The sequence below is a fragment of the Nannobrachium achirus genome, assembly GCF_963921795.1.
Source record: "Nannobrachium achirus genome assembly, chromosome: 24".
NCBI classification, from domain to species: domain Eukaryota; kingdom Metazoa; phylum Chordata; class Actinopteri; order Myctophiformes; family Myctophidae; genus Nannobrachium; species Nannobrachium achirus.
In genome coordinates, this window is record NC_137831.1 from 25574290 (window position 1) to 25595603 (window position 21314).

Genomic DNA, 21314 nt, shown 5'->3' on the forward strand with positions numbered 1-21314 from the left:
TGATGGGGTTCCAGGTGGTCCCCAGCTAAATAACGGAGAGTTGGTAAACACATTAACCCTTATAGATCTTTAACTCTTGAGAGTGTAAAATGAAACCAAATGGATCCTTACAGCTCATCCGCACTGCCAGCGAGCGAGCGTTCCGACGGCGATGTTGCGCAAAAACTGTCGGGCATTGCGTTGCGACGTAGCCTGAACCAATCAAATAAATAAATAATACAAAAAAAGTGTTTGGGGGGCGGGACATGGCCATTTACCTCTATGGACGAAACCTCGCTAAAATAAAGGCTCCGCGAGCGAAAACAGGAGGGGTGGACTCACGGGCTCGCGGTAGGTCAGGACGTCCTCATTGAAACAAATGTATTTTAATGAGATGTCATCGCTCACGTTGCACCGCTCGCGTTGCATCGTGCGCAGTGCGGATGAGCTGTTATTGTTAAACATAACAATTACTTGATTTGCAAGAAGTCTACACAGAGAAGAATTGTAATTTTGATAAAAGTTTGCCTGTTATCTCTACTATGGCACCACATCAATACAGAATGGAATTGTGAAACAAAATCGTATCCAACGACAACAAAATGTTCAACATTTTGGCTCTGAGAGGCGAAATCTCATCAAACGGTTTTGAGGGGGGCGGACACAAAGTTAGAATAATGGAGATACAAGGTTTTTTTGAGCGACGACTTGCTGCACAACCTGGGCTGGTGGTTGTGGAGGCTCAGATTTAGTGGTGAATTATAGATGGAGCTTGTAGAAAGGGTTGTGTGTTGTGATCCATAGCCTCTCATGTAAGACCCATATGGGAGTGAAGTGGTGCAGTGGGACGTTAAAAACTCCAGAGTGGAGTTTTAAAATAAAGCTTACTTCATTTTAAAACAATCTTCTTTTTTTCGGGTAGGATCTGATGCTATAGAGTCGGATTTCAAACACACAACGAAAGTTTGTCAATACAAACTGCACTTCCATCGCACATGGCACAGCCTCCAGACTACGGACTGGACAGTGATCTATAATTACAAGGCGAGGAAGTAATTCTTTAACAAACGTGTGCCGTGTGAGACTCTTCAGGCGAGTCTAATCACACAACGAGGGTCGTCTGTCTGGTGAAAGATCATATCAAAGAGCTCCGTGCTGGAGCTCAGAACCAACGCTGTCAGAGTGTTCACTTATCCTTAGGAAAACTCCTATCTCCATATATCAACTTTAATTTGTTTCATAATTTAAGGAACTACTTCATCATACTACAGTGCCACTCAAAAGTTGCAAAAATTGCAGATCTTCAAGCTTTCAATCGTGACACACTGTGATCGATTGATTAAATACTTCATTAACAAGATTAATACGAGTATTTGAAGTAGAATCAAAAGTTATGCTAAAAGGATAACACAAAAAGCCCCAGGAGCTTGTTTCCATTGTGGTCCATTGTACTCAATTCATCAATTACACATGTAATACAATACAGAACAATACAACAACACAATACAATACAATTATAAAAGAAAACATCGGCTCATATGGTATACAGTATTTACAGAGAAATCTGATTTTACTGGACATACAAGGTTTCTGCCCGACTGTGACATTATCTAATAGGTGGAGTGATAATTAAACCCAAGAAGCACCAGTTCAGGTTTTCTCTCTCTCTCTCTCTCTCTCTCTCTCTCTCTCTCTCTCTCTCTCTCTCTCTCTCTCTCTCTCTCTCTCTCTCTCTCTCTCTCTCTCTCTCTCTCTCTCCCCTTCTTTCAAGTAAGAATGGATGTGATTAGCCCACCGTCTGATCTCAATGGGACGTCTCCTTTTCAATGGCGAGGAGATGGAAAAGGATGATGATAAAATATATGAGTGGTGGTAGAACATGCTCTTGATGATTAAATGATAAATGGTCACTAATGCTCTCGTGGTAGTGTTGAACAGGAAGACCACATGGATCTTTTGACAAAGTTCTCGTATATCTCGTATTCTTATATGCTGGTGATTGCATCTCTTATTATTTCTTTGTCTGAATGAGGTAGACTGCAAATTAAACAATTTTGTACATGTTTATTTATTTTTGAGTGGTGGTAAACCGCTCCTATACGTGGCTGTGCGTGTGTCTGTAGCCTTTTTCCTCAGCGTTTTGCCATAGTAAAATGTGTGTACGGAGCATCATGTTTGTCTAGTGATGTCATATGTCGTATGTCTGTAGCCTTTTTCCTCAGCGTTTTGCCATAGCAAAACGTGTGTGTAGCATGCCCTGTACATCCTAGACTCAAATCCTAATCTGAAGACGTTATGCAAGCACGACCACCGCTCACTTCACATTGGGTGTGATTTTCAGGGGGCCACATTAGAAAATATTAAAACACCCAGGGGCCAACTGGGCAACTATCTCCTGATAAAATGTACTTTCGGACCATAACAAAGTCACATACACTACCAGTCAAACGTTTGGACACAGCTCCTCACACACATTGAGTGCAAGCTGTGTCCAAACTTTAGTGTACATATGCATCGCATTTAAACAATTTTATTTAACAACCAGTAAAACGCCCTAATGGCGACATGCACAACGTACGAGTGGCCCGCCGATCGATCACTCAAACGCAAAACGGTATTTGTGATGTGCGGAATAAAATAATAATTTGGACAAACAGTTCCAAACTTAAGGCCTGTCCATACTTTCTCCAAAACCGGCGGAAAGGTCCGGTTCAAATACGAAATGAAGTCACACGCGACTTCTGAAAAGCATTACACCGAATTAGAGTTAGAATTTGCAGGTCGGAGAGTCGCAACTCACCGAACATTTCGGAGGTTTCGGAGATACTACGTGGATAGGCCTTTACAGGAGAATAAACCTACTTCAGCAATGCTGCTGTGGGCGTCGCCATCTTGGCCAGTCGTGCCTACCCTCCAGTGGCGCTTTGGCGCCCTGTGAAGTGAGCGGAGATATTTATTAGCTAATTTCATTAAGCGTCCCACTGGCCAATCACGCCAAGCGTAAATTTACCGACAGTACAAAGGCAGGGCCCTTGGCCAATGAGGAGCAGCGTTCTAGGTGACATCATTACGTTTATTCTCCGCAAGAAAATGACCGACAGTACAAAGGCAGGGCCCTGGGCCAATGAGGAGCAGCGTTCTAGGTGACATCATCACCAACAAGTGTGACCTGATATAAACCAGTAAGACTCCCTAATCGGGAGATAAGCGACCGTAGGTCGCTTATCTCCACAAATAGGGCAAAAATTTGTTTTTCCAAAATGTTCCTGATCCATGTTGATGACATGAGTGTAGACATACTGTGTAGTGATTTTCGTGATTTTAGGGCAAAATCTGTAGGAGCAGTGTCCAAAAATGGGTTTTTAAAAATCAGCCTGAAGGTGGCGCTATATGGGACAGATTCATGTAGATGGGATGAGTGTAGACATACTGTGTAGCGATTTGCGTGATTTTAGGGCAAAATCTGTAGGAGCAGTGTCCAAAAATGTGTTTTAAAAATCGGCCTGAAGGTGGCGCTAGAAGAGGGCCATGTGAGAAATGAGGGGTGGGGTCTCCGCGTTGCCTTGGCGGACGAATACGTACCGGCCCCGGCTCTCCCGGACGCTCCTAGCCCGAGTTACGGCATTTTATGTGAGCTGCAGTGGAGGGGGTCCTCCACTGGGGGCGCCACCACTTTGGCATCCGTTCTGGAGCACCAGGTGACCTGATATAAACAACAACAACACGTTGGCTGGAGACCAGTATGTTATATCAGTATGTTATACCAAAACTTTATAGACCAAGGTTATTCTCCTCAAAAACATGAGCGACAGTACAAAGGCCCTTAGCCAATGAGGAGCAGCCAAAGGGTGGAGTTTTGTGCCCATACATGGTGTTCCATACGAGCCCTATAACCACCGTCCTCCACTTCGTGACAGAGTAATCCTTAACTTGTTCTTCTATGTTAAAAGAAGCAAGGAGTCCATGCTGGAGAACTTGTGGTTTTAATAAACAAAATATATTCCAGTAAGAAACGTGAACAGCCAAGGTTCTAACTTAGTATCACTCGTAACAAAATAAAATAGATCACTGCTTGTAACATCCGTCACACACTGTTCTCTCCCTGACAAGAACAACAACAACGCGCCAAGCGTATCCCATAATCCCCCTCTCAGCCCGCCAACTCTTAAAGGCAAATTAAAGGTACCCCTGGCCCTGTGTATACTGTATATAGCATAGGGTTACAGCCCACACTGTTTGTAGGAAAAAAATCACACCCAATGTGAAGTGAGCGGTGGTCGTGCTTGCATAACATCTTCAGACTAGGATTTGAGTCTAGGATGTACAGGCTATGCTACACAGACACGTTTTGCTATGGCAAAACGCTGAGGAAAAAGGCTACAGACATACGACATAATTATGTCATCACTAGACAAACATGATGCTACGCACACACATTTTGCTATGACAAAACGCTGAGGAAAAAGGCTACAGACACACACACAGCCACTCTATGGAGCGGTTTACGTGCTACACACACATGTTTTGCTATGGCAAAACGCTGAGGAAAAAGGCTACAGACACACAACATATGACATCACTAGACAAACATGATGCTACGTACACATATTGTACTATGGCAAACCGCTGAGGAAAAAGGCTACAGACATACGACATATGACATCACTAGACAAACATGATGCTACGCACACACATTTTACTATAGCAAAACGCTGAGGGAAAAGGCTACGGACACACGCACAGCCACTTATAGGAGCGGTTTGTACCGCTCAAAAATGTCCTCCAAACACAGGCGTTATAACTCAATATTATAAACGGCAGAGTCACATACACAATCTCTGGGGTGGTTTGGTTATTTCTGGAACACAGTTCTTATATGACGCAATCTAAGATTTGCCTATGGGGATTTCAATACCAAAGGTATAGCTGCAAGCAGCGATACGTGTGTGTGGCTGATTTTATGGTATAAAGGACATTGGCATTCATTAAAATTAAGGACATTAAGCGACCATATAGGGATATCAATTCATCCTACAATATACTGTATGTAGGCTACAGTATTATCATACTGTGGGATTAAAACGGTGTCTTTTTCCTGTCATATTAACGCAGCAGTGTCCCTTCCCTTTCATATCCCTCAACTCTGATACCTCTTTCCTTTCCTCCCAACCCATTCCTCCTTCCCTTTCCATTAGTTTCCTTCCTTGGTTCCTATTTTCTTTTTCTCTTTCCATTTTCTTTAAATCCCCTTTCTCTTTTCTCCTTAAGATTCCTTTCCGTTTCCTTTCCTTCCGATCTATTCCTTCCCTTTTAGTTTCCGTACGTTCCTTTCCCTCCTCACTGTATTTTTTCCTTTAATTTTTATTCCCTTCGAATCCGCTTCTTTCTCTCTCTCTCTCTCCCTCTCTCTCTGTCTCTCTCCCCCCCAACGCACGCACGCACGCACGCACGCACGCACACACGCACACACACACACACACACACACACACACACACACACACACACACACACACACACACACACACACACACACAGGGCTATAGCTATAGCTTTCTGCATCACTAGAAGAATTCCTGGTAAATGACTGCATGTGCTACCTCTCGGCCTAATTAAACGAGCCCTGTGTGTGTGTGCGTGTGTGTGTGTGTGCGTGCGTGCGTGTTCGTAGTGGACGTTAGCACTGTGCTTGGTTCTTTCAGCGGCTCTGGGGGAATTTCTGTGCATTCAAGACCATGGTTTGGCCCCCGGGCCGCGAGCATCTCCACTCAACTCTCACTCATCTGCCTGACCGGAGAGGAATTATTAACTGATAATGAGAGAGAGAGAGAGAGAGAGAGAGAGAGAGAGGGAGAGGGAGAGGGAGAGAGAGAGGGGAGGGGGAAATGGCCAAAGGCTAGGAGAAGAGTATGGGAACTAAGAAGAAAAGCACATGGGGGTTGAACTCTATGGAACTGGTTGTCAGTGTCTGGTCCAAATGCACCCTTATATCGTCACTGTCGGGCCGAAACCTCGTATCTCCAAGTTTCAAATTTGTATGTTTTTTGCAAAGTAAAGCCCTGCTTCATCATAAAAGGCCGTCGCACAAAAGTAGTGAAAACAGCAGATCTACAAGCACACAAGGTGCGAGGCGTTGTGTGCTTGTAGATCGGCTGTTTTCACAAGTTTACATCATGTTTTAAATGATAATTTCAAAACGAACGGTTTTTGGACATACAAGGTTTCCACCCGACAACGACGATATGGGTCTATAACTCTAAAGGTCCTTCCCTTTATACACATTATTTTATTATTCATTTGAATTTATACTGCTCTTTGAGACATGAGCTCGATTACAACGAGCGATGATGATAAGTGATTTTTTTTTAAACAAGGTTAAAAATGTATGCAAAATAATCAGTTTATTTGCAAATGCTTTTTTTCTATCAATTACTTACTTGGAGACTTGAATTCATGGATTATAATTTTATGTCGCATACTTAAGCCAATCATTTGATGATGACCAGCAGTGGTTCACTATGGAGACACAAATAGTCAAATTATTGGCTTTGGAATGCAAAAAAAACGATTTTATGTCTCCATGGGGTAGGTAATCGATAGAAAAAAAAGTTTTTTGTGAAGGAAAACTATCCCTTTAAAGCCCCTCAAATTAAGTTACAGATCCAATAAGTGTCCATTTCGGACCTTGTGCTGGTCCCCAGACCCGACGTTGAGAACTGGTACTCTACGGCAAGGGTTCTCAACCTGTGGGTCGTCCCCAAATTATTTTGATTAACTTAACACATTAAACGCCCACGTGGTGCCCACGCGCCAATCTCTTTGATGTTTACGTGTGCCGACGCGTTCGACGCGTTGTACAGTAAACTATACTGTACTGTAGCTACTGTACTTGGCTACCGCGGTGATGAAACAAACTCCATTTCCCAAAGTGCAGCGCAAAATTACGTCACCTGGACGTGCTGTCTGTCTCGTTGACTTCCTGTTTAGCGGCTGCACAAAAATGCTGTTTTCTCCGGATTCTTTTCCTTTTTTTCTCAAAACGGCGGCCTCTTCTACCGGCCGTAACACAAACACTGTGGCTTAGGATTGATAAAAAAACAGTCCTGACTGAAAGAAACGATTTTCGCGAAATAAACAGGACATGCTTGGATTACATTTACTCAGATTACTTTTCTCACCAGTACTTCAAAGGTGGTAAAATGGCGGGTTGCCATGGGCACCAGCAAATTAAAAGTTGAATAATTCTGGGCACCCGCTGTGTTAATGTGCAACATTGTTTTCTCACTCAACAGTAAACAAACTAACATAAAGCTTTTAAGTGTATAAAGGCATCTACAAATTGACAATTTAAGGAATTTAACATTGGCCAAATGGTCAAATATTAGAGGAAGAAATTGTGAAAATGGACGATCTACATGCTCACAACGCCTTGCGATTTAATGTAAATCTGCTTTTTTCACAATAGAACTGTGCTATACAAAATGTCATTCCTCAACTCTAAGTGCTCGTCAGGGTGGGGTGTCCCAGTTAAAATATCATTATTTTGGGGGTCCCGGCCGGCCTGAAAAGGTTGAGAACCGCACTGCATACAGCACCTGAAGTCTACGCAATCATCCTCTCTCCCCCCCTCTCTCTCTCTCTCTCTCTCTCGTTATTAATTCTTCCCTAAAACGAGTCATTCAGGAGTAAAATTGCCGCGCACACGACAAGAACGATTACAGTTGTAATTCCTCTTCTCCGGGTAGAGGGGTGTGCTAGGCTTTGCTGCCTCCCTAACTGGATCAGACTGCCTAACAACCTACACGGCTTGGCATTAACACGACCTTCTGCAATGCATGATGGGCCGTGCTAAGGTGAGCCACGGGTTTGCACGGAGGGGACTCTGGGCGACGTTACACACGGATCCTTGTCTGTGCAGGTTCTTATAACACCTTGCACCTTATGGCTACAACCTCATGTACTTGTACCTGTTGGTTTATGCCGTATGTAGATATGTAGATATCTTTACAATTAAAATTTAGGAGACACTCTTTATCAAGAGCGACGTATAAGCAAGGTAAATACATACACCAGTAAGACGGTTAAGGGCGAAAAGCGACCTCGCCCTAAAGGGCAAAGTCACGCCATCTGTCTTGGCCATATATGGATTCTGTTAGTGTGGTTCTAACAGGGCATCATCTGGGATACAATCCCTTTTATGCCCATATATGGAGATCCCTAACAGAATCCCTTTAATGCCCAAATATGGAGATCCCTGCTCTTATTATCTGACATCCCTATTCCCTTTTATGACCATATATGGAGATCCCTAACATAATCCCTTTTATGCCCATATATGGAGATCCCTGCTCTGAGTATCTGACATTAATGCGATGTCACCTGTGATGCCACAGTGACACATCACCACAGTATCAGGCGTTACACGTATACATATATGCAGGCCTACATAAACTGTCAAATTCAGAGAGAATGTTAGTGCCTCTAGGTAAACCACCTGGCATCATAACTATTCCAAAATGTTCTACCCCATTCCTGTAGCAATCATATGGTGCAATAAGGTTCTTACACCAATGTGCTACCAATGCCCCCAAACCGACTCGAGCAAAGATGTCATGTGGCAAAAGGTTTAAAATCAATAGCCCAAAACAATGTAACAGTACATCCAAATATTTTCACCCACCCCTGGAACCTCCTCAAGGATCCCTATAGTAGTCTTCAAAAATGTTCATATCAAGTTCCATTATTCATACGGCAGTTGAGTCTCTGACTTTGCTGAGAGTTTGCTGAGATTTAGACTCTCGGACCCAAGAAAGACCAATAATATTTTACTGTCGTTGGATAAGATTTTGTCCACAATTCCACACTGCATGTGCTACTATAGGAGAGATAACAGGCAAACTCTGATCAAAAATAACAATTCTTCTACATTCTCTCATTGTGTAGACTTCTTATAATTTAAGCAATGCAGATGTTTAACAATAATTTAAAGAGGTGGTGCCATGATTTCCCCCCCCCTCTAAAACATGATTATCAGGTATTATGATTATACTAGGAGGAAGATTTTTTTCCAAAAAAGTATACAGAAAGAGTTAAAATTGGGTTTTTATGTGGCCACACCCCCAGTTCATTAAGTATGCATGGATGTCATGGTGGGTGGTGACCCAGCTGAAGTTAGCCACACCCCACAGTGTTGGGTGAATGGTAATTAGGGGAGGAGTTGATTCTGTGATGTAATAAGTATGTGTGTTTTTTAACTGACACTTTTGACCACAAGGTGGCAGCCTCCAAGAGAAAACAAACAAATACCAAGAGAATACATAATTGCTCATAAAAACCACACCAGGGGGTCTAATGAAGTACTTTCAACCTCCTAGACACATGAAAAACAGAAAAAGTACAAAACTATGACACCACCTCTTTAACTCTTAAGAGTAATCGAAATGGATTTTCATTTGGTTACCAACTCTTCCTTATCATTTAGCTGGGGACCACGTGGAACCCACTGGTGGTCCCCGGACCCCTGGTTGAGAACCCTATAGGGTGTCCCCTAACCCCACTTTGAGAAGTTAGAGAGATGGAAGTCATTGCACAATATGCATACGAGGCATGCTTTATATCAAACTGGAGGTTCATCAGAGATATGTAATCTATGCAAGACATTGCATGATATGCATATCACGTGTCAGCATGCGTTATATCAAACTGGAGCAAATACAGGCCACATATCACGGAGCGCTGACCTTTTGATGCATGAAGGCTAACATTTTATAGTTAGTCTGGTTTACATCTGAACATAGATAAAGACTAAAGCTGGGTAATACGACACCAGGGACGTGCTGGGCCCCTGATTCAGCCCGGGAAAAAGAGTTGGAGAGGCCCTCATTGCGCGATATAGAGAGAGAGATCTCTCTCTATAGCGCTGCTGCTACTCAAAGATTTGCCATTTCAGATCATGACAAGTGACAAGCCAGTGGGCCAATTACATGAGTTATATTTCGTTGTTGTCGGGTGGAAACCTTGTATGTCCAAAACCGTTTGTTTTGTATTTATCATTTTAAAAATGATTTAAACTAGTGATCTGCTGTTTTCACTACTTTTGTGCGACGGCCTTGTATGATGAAGCAGGGCTTTGCTTTGCGAAAAAATTTACACATTTGAAACTTGGAGATCCGAGGTTTCTGCCCGACAGTGACGATTTACTTTGTTGGCCGCCCAGCCCCCAAAATAAAACGAAGGCCGACATTTTATTTTTAATTTTTTCCTAATGGCCGGCCGGGAATGAACCGGCCGTTCGGGAGTTGTCCCGCTTTTCCCAATGGCCAGCACGTCCCTGTACGACACCTCCTATATTACATGGGAAAATCCAAATAATTTCTATAAAACATTACGGCTAAGTTTTAAGCACTTACAGTTGTACGGACAAATAGCCGCGGTGTCAACGATTGTTGCAAAGATCTAGTGGCTCTAGTCTGACATGCTGAATGCAACTATAATGCCTGTTTTATTTAATTACATTAGTTTTCTGCACTCTCAGATTTCAGGGTCTATTATGACATTTCTGAATGGAAAGGACTTTGGGGGCAACTTAAAGGCCTGCTGACACGCCCCGAAATTATAATAGCATGATACAGTAGGTCACGTGGTCTCTCTGAAAACGGTCTGAAATAGTCTGAAACTCATGTCACAGTGTAATCTGCCCCTCGCCCCCCAACAACAGCTGACCAGTACAGTAAGTATAGTCTAAGTACAGTCAATTAATTTGATTGGCTTATAATTGTGCATTCCCACAATGACAAGTTGACTTTTTAAAGTGACAGTACCCCTTTAGGTGACAGTCCTACTTTAAATTGTTTTTAAAGGTGCTATATGAAAAAAGGTGACTTAACTAATGGCTATAAGTGTTTTGTTTCCATAACCTTTATGATGCTGCATGCATTGCCAGTCATTGCTGAGGATACCTCCAATCAATTTATTTAACATGAATTGTTTATGCAATGAGGACAGTCTCTCAGAAATCAGCTGTAGTTATAAACTTGCATTGGCTCACAGTACAATTGTCAGAAATGTAACCAAATTGGACCCTTACTCTGAGAGTGCACTTTGTAACCGTGGTTATGGTTCCACGTTCAGGCTCTCCAAGTGAAATTAAAAAGTCAGCGTTTTTGACATTCCTCCATATTCCGGCTGCCAGCAGCCCTCATTTCATCGGCAGCCAGCTATAGGCCTCGTTCCTGGAGAGATAGTCACACATTAAACCGCTGATTCCAACCAGAATTAATCAATTGAACGGGGAAATTGGGGAGGGCCTGCGCTCAGGGGCGTCACAAAGGGGGGGGGGGGAGGGGGGGGGGGGGGGGGTGGGGGGGGGGGGGGGAGTTGGACTGAGTTACTAGGGCCCAAGGTGGAGGGGACTTAATTATTTTATGCTTTAACTACTGAAAAATAGCAGATATACAAGCTCACAGCACAGCACCGAGTGCCGCGCTGCGAGCTTGTAGATCTGCTATTTTTTGAAAAGTCGTGAAAATGTGTGCAAATCTTTGAATATACTGTATGTATTTTTCAGCAAACATTAGTAACTAAAATGTTGCTTCTGGGGGGGTCCCTGGAACTAAATATTTTGAGGTGGCCAAATACATATCATTTTGGGGGTCCTTCACATGAAAATATTTGAGCACCACTGACATAGAAACCTTAGAAGGATTTGAAATATTCAGACTCCGCACACAAGAAATATTCAGACTCCGCACACATTTTCACGATTTTTTCAAAAATAGCAGATCTACAAGGTCGCAGCGCGGCACTCGGTGCCGTGCTGTGAGCTTGTATATCTGCTGTTTTTCAATAGTTAAAGCACAAAACAAGACTGAATCCTTGTACCCTGGGCCCAGAATTTGGTGCGACACCCCTGACCGCAGCTATACACGCCTGCTAGGCGCTAACAGAGAGAGAGAGAGAGAGAGAGAGAGAGAGAGAGAGAGAATAGAAACGCAGAGCCACGGAGAGGCAGAGAGAGAACAGAGAAAATTAAATGGAGAGGAGGAGGAGAGGGGAAGAAAGAAAAAAAAAAGTGATTTGGATCGGTATGACAGTCTCCAGCAGCATGTTCCACATGCCTGCGGGAACTCTTTCAGAAGTCAGAGGAAGGAAGCAACCCCACCCCAACCCCTCCCCACCCCTCCAAGACCCCCGCTACTCACCCCCACACCCCCACTACCAGCCCCCAAAACCCCCCCACCCCCACAGTGGTGGAAGAAGCACTCCCGACCTGACAAATCAAATTCAATCAAAATTTACTGTACTTACAGTACCAAATAAAAGCACTAAAAATAGCAGCTCTACAAGCTCACAATGTGTTACGATGTGAAGCATAGCTACATTTTAAAATAGGACTCAAGTGGTAATTGTACGTTTTTATTTAATTTTTTAATCTAAAAGTAACTAGTAATGCTGTTAAATCATTGTAGTGGGGTAAAATGTGCAACATTTGCCTCTGAGATGTAGCAGAGTAGAAGTAGAAAATATATCGAAAGAATGTCCGTTCTCAAGTAAAGTAAAAGTACCACAAAATTGCAGTAATCTACAGTATGGTAAATGTACTCGTTTACTTCCCACCATTTCCCCCCCACCCCAACCCCAACACATTGGAGTCGTGTTGGCAACTTGGCAACAGTGTAACGAGCAGATTAACAATTAATATTCCTTCATCAAAGGACCCTCCCCACCTGACATGGAGGTGGGTCGCTTCTCCTCCTCCCCCAGACAGACCAGACGACATGTGTGTTTGCGTGCGACTGCAATTACCGGCCTGCCTGCTGCAATCCTGCTGCAACCTGCGTGCAGACATGCAGAACACATTGTTCATTCATATCAGCGAGAGGAGAAGGGACATCTTCATACCCTGGTATAGGTGTGGAGTGGAGTAGGCCTATGTGATATGATATGGCTTACTTCATATCAATCACGATCATGCCAAATTTTTGCCTCCTCGATCACGATTATGTTAAAAAGAACATAAAAGTGAAAATAGAGGATCTATGAGCTCACAAGCATGTCGGTATTATTTTGTTTCACATATTGTAACATCGAAGTAGGCTATAACACAAGGCTTAAGTGTAATCTCGATTATTCAATGAACTTACATGAGACCTACCAATGTTGATTTCAATATATTTTCGGTAAATTGCCCAGCCCTAGTCTGGACTGTGGAGTGCTCTGTGTGTGTGTGTGTGTGTGTGTGTGTGTGTGTGTGTGTGTGTGTGTGTGTGTGTGTGTGTGTGTGTGTGTGTGTGCATGCGTGCGTGCGAGCGTGCGTGCGTGCGTGCGTGCGTGTGTGTGTGCGTGCGTGTACGCGTGTGCGTGCATGTGCGTGTACTCTTTTAACTACCCACTAGAGGTACTAAATACCCCACAAGCATTGTAAATCCAGAAAAAAAACTTGGGTATATTCGGAGGTCCCTGAAGAAAAGGGTCATTTTCATTGCCAACATTCTTTTTTAGAGTAATGTGTGTGCGACTGCGTGCACATGTACGTGTATGTGCTAATTCCATGAAGGCATAATTTATGTTATCTCTAATGAACCAATGCTTATCAGCCAAAAGTCCAACACGGCACAAATTATTGCCACATTCAGCTTTTGCCAAATTCATGATGAGGCACTTCAGCAACGATACAATTTCTATAAAACTTCCATCTTATTGCCTAAACAAGTGTGAATCTTTGCTTCTGGGGGTCCCTGGAACAAACTATTGTGAGATGGGGGTCAGCTGCCAAATACATATACCTGTAATTGTTTGAGAACCACTGACATAAAATATACGTTTTTCAAAAACCTTTGAAGGATTTAGAAGACAATCAGCAGGTCTTAATGGGTTGAATAATTTACCCGGGGACCTCCTGGAACCCTCCCCAAGGACCCCTGGGGGTCCCCGGACCCCACTTTCAGAGCCACAGCTTTACAGGAAAGTTTAGCACAGCGTCCAAAGTATAGCTACCCCGTGGCTACGATAAAAACCACTCCTGACACATAAGCACCTCTCACACTGAGAGGGGAGAAATGATGGAGGATATTCAACTCCATAATGTTTGGCATGAATATGTAATGGCCATAAATGTCTCAACGATAAGGTGTGAAATGTACTGAAATTTGAATAAATGTATTGGTAGTGCACATTCTGTGGTCTCTTGTAAAGTATGAGAAGTGCCATTGTTTATATTACAGTGTTTAGCCTACTGTGTGTTACTTTCTGAATCTCCAATGTGTCTCTCCAATTAGTGCCACTAATGCACAAGTTCCGAGGCATTGCGAGGCGTTGTGAGCATGTAGATCGGCTATTTTCACAATGTTCGCCTCTTGCTTACTTAATATTTGACTGTTTGGCCAGTTTGGTCTTGAAAGTCCTTAAATTGTCACTTTAGAAATGTGCAGATACCATGTATACACTTATACTGTGTGTCGGTTGGTTTACCATTGAGTGAGAAACAAAATGACATTAAGCTAATCATCTAGGGACCCTACAAAATAATTTGGGGTCCCGACCCCAAGTTTGAGAACCACTGCCCTAACTGCTCCCGAGGAGCCTTGCATGTTCTTTTTTTCTTCTCAGCCGTAGGTGTGTGAATGTGTATGTGAATGGGTGCGTGTAGAAAGCATACCGTAAAGCGCTTTAGATAAAGGCGCTATAAACATGCACCATTTATATGGACACGTCTGTATGGGAGAAAATATGTGTAGGCCAAAAAAAAAACAATTTACTTTTGCATAATGTGGGAGTGAGAAGCACTTTCCTAATCGTAATGCTTGTGAAATGTTTCATGCAGGATATCGATGCTTGAGAAAGATTGGTGCTATGATAATAAACTCTCTACTTGCCAGGGTCCCGCAGCTCTATACAAGACAGACTAGGTCAGGGGTCTCAACATTTTTCAAGGCCAAGGACCCCTTATCTGAGAGAGATATGAAGCAGGGAGCAACCATACTGTACTTTATACCAGGGGTCTTCAACAGGGGGTCCGGGACCCCCAAGGGGTCCTCAGAGTTACTACAGGGGGTCCTCCAAATCCTTGTGTGATAGAAACTTTAGCCAAAGACAACTTTAGCCGAAAATAGACGATCTACAAGCTCACAACGCCTCGCAGCGCGAGGCGTTGTGAGGCTATTTTCGGCAAAGAGCTTTAGTGTAGAGGGGAAAAGAGCAGACTAAGTACAGAGTGAAAGGTCAAGTTTAGTAAGTATTGACGGTTCAAGTGGCAAAATCTAAAAACACAAATTGACATGAATCCAAAATACACTGATGATTGTTGCTGTCAAAAGATGAAACTATATGGAATCTACAGTATGAAAAGGTTGTGAGGGTCCCTGCATCATCTCACTCTCAACTAAGGGGTCCTTGGCCTGAAAACGTTGATATCCCTGCTTTACACAATTGTGTTGCAGAGTAAGACCTTTCTTCTTCTGTTTTTCTTTGATTTTACAGATCATCATGGTTTTGTACATTAATGTTTGTGGGTTTGTTTGCACACATATCATGTTCACTATTAATGTTGGATTCCTGTTAATGTGTACTTTCAGACATTTAATTTAGTAAACTTCAACTTTTCCCCCACCCCAATACATCATACATCTTCGTCAAAAATAGCTGATCTACAGACTCACAATGCATCGCGCCCACCACACTCAGGAACCCCAGAGGGGGAGGGAGTTTGCATGTTCTCCCCGTGTCTCCTAGGGTAGGTACCCTCACAAAAGCATGCAGTAATCCTGGTTTCTATACTGCCTCCCCCTGGCCAGCCGGGGCGCCTGATGGAGGGGAAAGGAACTGGTTGGAATAACGTGTTGGAATCCACGCGCTACGTCCAACCGGGGAAGCTCCCCCTGTCAGGTGATAAGAAGCAGCCTGTCTCTCCTCATGCACTGTAGGAAGAGCTCAGTTCGGGGCCCTCCCCAGGTTGGCAGAGGGAGCACAGCGCCCAGGATTACAGTTTAGGCAATTGGCACTGGGTGAAAAATGGGTTACAAAATCGTGGGATAAAACACTTATAGAGAAGACCCCTTGCGCTCGGATCCATGCGTTTCAGAGAAATCGGTGTATACGTAAAAAAAAAAGACCTGATGGCCGAGGGTGTTATGGAAGGTTAGGGACCGGCGAGCAGACTGCACACAGGGTGAGTGGGGGCTTATAAGTGGGCCAGCTGTCTAAATTGCAACGTTGCTCTCTAATCCCGGGAGAATTAACAGTTCTTCCTGTGCAGGGGGCCCCCCTGCTCCGTCCCTCCGGACCCCCCCCCCCCCCCCACCCCCCATCCCCCTCCTACTCCTGTCCTCTTGTCCTGTTTAGATGTGTGAGCCCGATATGAGCTGCTGGGTCAACAACAGGTCTGCTGGACCCGATGGGAACCTCACCGTCCCACAGAGAGAGAGAGAGAGAGAGAGAGAGAGAGAGAGAGAGAGAGAGAGAGAGAGAGAGAGAGAGAGAGAGATGGGTGGGTGTGAGACCGCCAAATGGAACAGATTCCATACTCTGGATCAAGCCCAGAAAAGGTTTTTTATTTAGATTACCACTCAGGTGATGTTTGGAGCCTGGCAGATGACAATGACCGGGCCAATCGGTGGCTGCGTTTCGACTGAACAGTGACATGATTGAAACGGAGGCTCGGTATAGGCCCATGCAGCGTGATCTGGGTAGGCCAATCAGAGGCAGGTGGGGGCGGGTCTTTTCGTAACCCAGGGTTGCGTTCGGATTTATAGGAACTGAGGGCACCACCGCACACCTGGTCGTTCTGTTTATTCCTAGGACGCACGCTAGCTTCTGACAAGTTCCGTAAAAGACGCGCTGTGATTGGCCAGTAGTCACTTTGAGTGGCAGTGGCACTCAAGCAACTGTATGTGAGTACAATTTTGTGTCGCACATTTCTGCTGCAGGTCTGTGCAGGTGAACGTGTTAATCTGTAGCCATGCACTGATGACATTCACCTTTGTGACAGCAGGTACATCAACAGGTTAAACATTGAAACACAAACTAATCATTTTCCACCTGAAGAAAACCAGAAACCTGCAAAACACAGAGACGGTGATCATACCTGAGATGGACGTCACGTTTATAAGCATGTCTGCTGTTGTCCTATTGGACTGCATGTGAGGGGAAAGTGAAAATGTACTCAAGTACACGAGTATTTCTACATTCTGGTATAGTTACTTTTATGAAAAAAAAAAAAAAAAACCTTTCCACTGCTCATGTTCTCAAAGCCAGAGACTAAGTCAACCACAGAACGGATAAAACCTTAAAGCTAATGGGGCTCTGTGTGTGTGTGTGTGTGTGTGTGTGTGATGTGTGCGAGTTTGTGTGTGTGTGTGCGCGCACGCACGCGCGGGTGGCCGTAACATGGTCTCTCACTTCCTCTTTTGTTCCTGTCTGAGGGTGAGTTTGTTTAGACCCCGTAGCCGTGCACGCACACGCACACACACACACACACACACACACACACACACACACACACACACACACACACACACACACACACACACACACACACACACACACACACGATCCTGTTCCGGTTACACACCGTTCAGAAAGAGGAGGGGGAGAGAGAGAGAGAGAGAGAGAGAGAGCACAGATCCAGGATATGAGGTGGTTTATGGGTAAATTCCCTCTCTTCCTCTGCTGTCATAATCAGAGCTGTGAGAGATAAGCCCTCTGACACACACACACGCACGCACGCACGCACGCACGCACGCACACACACCTAGTGGCATGTAATCACTTTGTTTCAAGTAACAGGGGTTTTCATAGTCGTTCAGCCCAAGAACCCCTTATAGCTGAGAGAGAGAGAGAGCTGGCACTTGTAGATCTGCTATTTTTTCTGAGAATAGGGATGCTAGGGTTACTGTTAATACACAGTCTATATCAGTGATTCTCAACCTTTTCAGGCCACGGTCCCCAAAATAATCATTTTTGAACTGGGGACCGCCAACCCTGCACAAGCACTTGGAATTGTAGGAGTTGGCATTAAATGTAATTTGACTCGATCTATTCCATTGTGAAAATTGACTGTTGAGTGAGACTGTTGACTGTTGAGTGAGAAAAAAAAAGAAGTAAACTTATGGCTAAACATCTGGGGACCCCCCCAAAATAATTTGGGGACCCCTCTGGGGGTGCCGACCCACAGGTTGAGAACCATTGGTCTATATAACCTACCTTCTGCAATGCAGGGGGTTCTGGAGGTCCGGGCAGCTCTGTTCCGAGGGGAACATGGTGGTCCTCCTGGTACATGTGGAACTTGGACCAGTCCAGTAGTGTCATTGATGGCCTTGAATGCTACCACCACCTCCACCCACCATGGAGAGATGGATGTTCTCTGATGGCCTTTAGGAGAGAAGCACAGACAATATGTACAGTGTGTAATGTTAGAGCAGTGGTTCCTCAACCAAGTATTCGAGTCAAGGACCCCATTTGGCCCCCCATCTCAAAATATTGTGTGCCAGCTATAGGGACCCCCCGAAGCAAAGATTTTAGTTAAAAAATAAATATATATACATATGTGACCTGGCCTAGGTGGGCATACAACAAAGTTTGAGCGCTTTGTGCCAAGATGTAGGTCTGATATAGCACACGCTTCGCGTCCCAGACATGGCCAGATGTTGGAGCTATAGCGCTTTCCAGGGAAATAAAATAAAATAAATAGCAGATCTATACGTTCATAGCTATTTTCGAATAGCCAAAGTATAGGGGGGCACTGTGTCGTAGTTGGTAGCGCTGTCGCCTCAGAGCTAGAAGTTCAGTCAATCAATCAAACAATCAATCATTTATTAATCAATTGTTTAATCAATCAATCGATCAATCAATCGATTGATCAAACAATGTTACAGGTACATGTACAGGGGTCATCAATATCAATATGTCCATACATGGATATGTGTCAGAGGCAATTTTTAGATGAACATTAATGTTCTTATTTTGATCATAAGACCCAATTACTGAATGTCCACTATAACTCTTGAGAGTGTACAAATGTTACACTCTCAGACTTACACCTGTTATGGTCTTTCAGGGATAGCTCTTTGTGTTTCTGGTAATATCATTGTCCACTCATTTTGTAAAACCATGGAAAAAAGGACATTTTAACAAAAATGTCCAACACAAGCCAGCATGGTGATGACCAGTGACATGAGCTATCTCGGCATGTTGTCCCTGTATGCTTTCAACTTCCACAGCTAGAAAAGTCAACATGGTCAATGGATGTGTCTGTATTAATTAAACATTACAATTGTAACTACCGAGCATATTTTCGGTTAAAAAGGAAACCCATCAGCACCGTTTTAGCCCGATTGTCTTTTTTGGTATAGGCCATATTTGTTGTTTTGCTTTTCCATACACTCACCAAGCACGGCACCATGTTGTAGAAGGCCGCCGCCCACAATGCCATCCATTATATGCGATTGGTGGCATCACTGATGATGTCACTGACTGGACTAGTCCAAGTGGAGGGGGTATTTTTTTAAGAAAGACCTGGGTGTTACAGACACATTGGTCTACAGTAACTCGTCCACTGTTCCACAAGTGTGGTGAGAGGACTCTGCTTTCTTTTAAAGACACTTTTAAATTTAGAATTATTTTACATTTGATAGAATTGAAGTACTCTGCTGGGTGTTTTATCTGTATTCCTATATTTATGTAGCTATTCTTGAATGTTTGCGTTGACCTGAGAAAAAAAAATCCCTTGTGGATAATAAAGACATTTAATGTAATGTAATCTAATCATGGCCCCTGGGGGTCCCCGGACCACAAGTTGAGAACCAGTGAATTAAGTCACCATCAGACACACAGCACACGCACACGCGCACACACACACACACACACACACACACACACACACACACACACACACACACACACACACACACACACTTCCAGAGTGGAGCGTTGCCATTCCCAGTGATTCTCAGGTCATTATACATGTGGCGACGACGCTAATAAGCTCCATGTCAACGTGTCTGTCACTTCCTGTCAACTCCACACCATGACAGACTGCCAGCCAAGGAAAAACATATAGATATTATGTATCGTCACTGTCGGGTGAAAACCTTGTATGTCCAAAACCGTTACATTTTGAAATAGCTGATCTACAAGCTCACAACAGGTGATATTGAGACGCGTTGTGAGCTTGTAACCGGCTTTTCCCTCCTTTTTGTGCGACATGTGTATCTTAGTGTTGTGAAAAAAGTTGCAATATGGAGATATGAGGTTTCTGCCTAACGACGACTATACTGTATATACTTTGGTTACTTTTGACAGATGTTGACAATCTTTTTAAACTTAACCTAAAAAAATAAAAAAAATAATAGTGACTCCTCTGCAAAATGACATGGCTACCGTTACTTTTTTAAAGTAAGTATAGCTTGAATGATGATGCCAATACTTTTGTACATTTACTCAAGTGAAATTTTGAATACATGACTTTTACTTGTAACGAGAGTATTTCTACATTCTGGTAATGATACTTTTAATTAAGTAAAAAAAAAAAACTTTTTCCACCACAGATTCCAGCAAAAAAAAGTCATGCTATCTGTGTGGTGAATGCTTTTATTTCACACAGACATCCGCGAGGAAGAAAAAAAATCTCTCATGCTTAATGCAATCATTTTCACATCAGCAAAAAAATAAAATGTGCCAAAATATTTTCCCCCCCTCTCCGTGCAAGCTGAGCGGTATTTGTCAAAATCCTGTGTAGACTAATAGCCTAATATTGGGCGATGAATATTCTTATTAAAAAAGAAACGATCGGGGGCGGTGGAAGGTGATAGGGGTGTGTTATGCGCGTGCTCGTCTATGTGTGTGTGTGTGTGTGTGTGTGTGTGTGTGTTTGTACTTGTGTTATATGCTTGTGAGGGCCAGATGTCCCTACAAGTATAGTACAATCTGAGGAATAATGTTGTGAGGACCTTTATCTGCTCGTAAATGGTTGTTTCATGGTTATAGTATTTTAAATGTACGTATACAATTAGGGCAATATTCAGGTTCATGTTAAGTTTAGGATTAAGCAGGTTAGGTTTATGGGTTAGTGTCGGAGTTATGCCTGATAACTAACTTATAGTTGCGTGCAGACGCAACACACCAAAAATAGCAGATCTACAAGCTCACAACACATTGCGCTGTGACACATCTGCTACTTTTGGCTTTAGATTAAGGGTTGAAAAAAGAATTGGTTAAAAATGTCAAAATCACTTTAAAAAGTGGCATTTATAAAAAAATCTGCATCCTGCAACGTTCATATCCTCCCAAGTATATCAGTACAAATACAAACGCGCGCTAGCGTGTGTGTGTGTGTGTGTGTGTG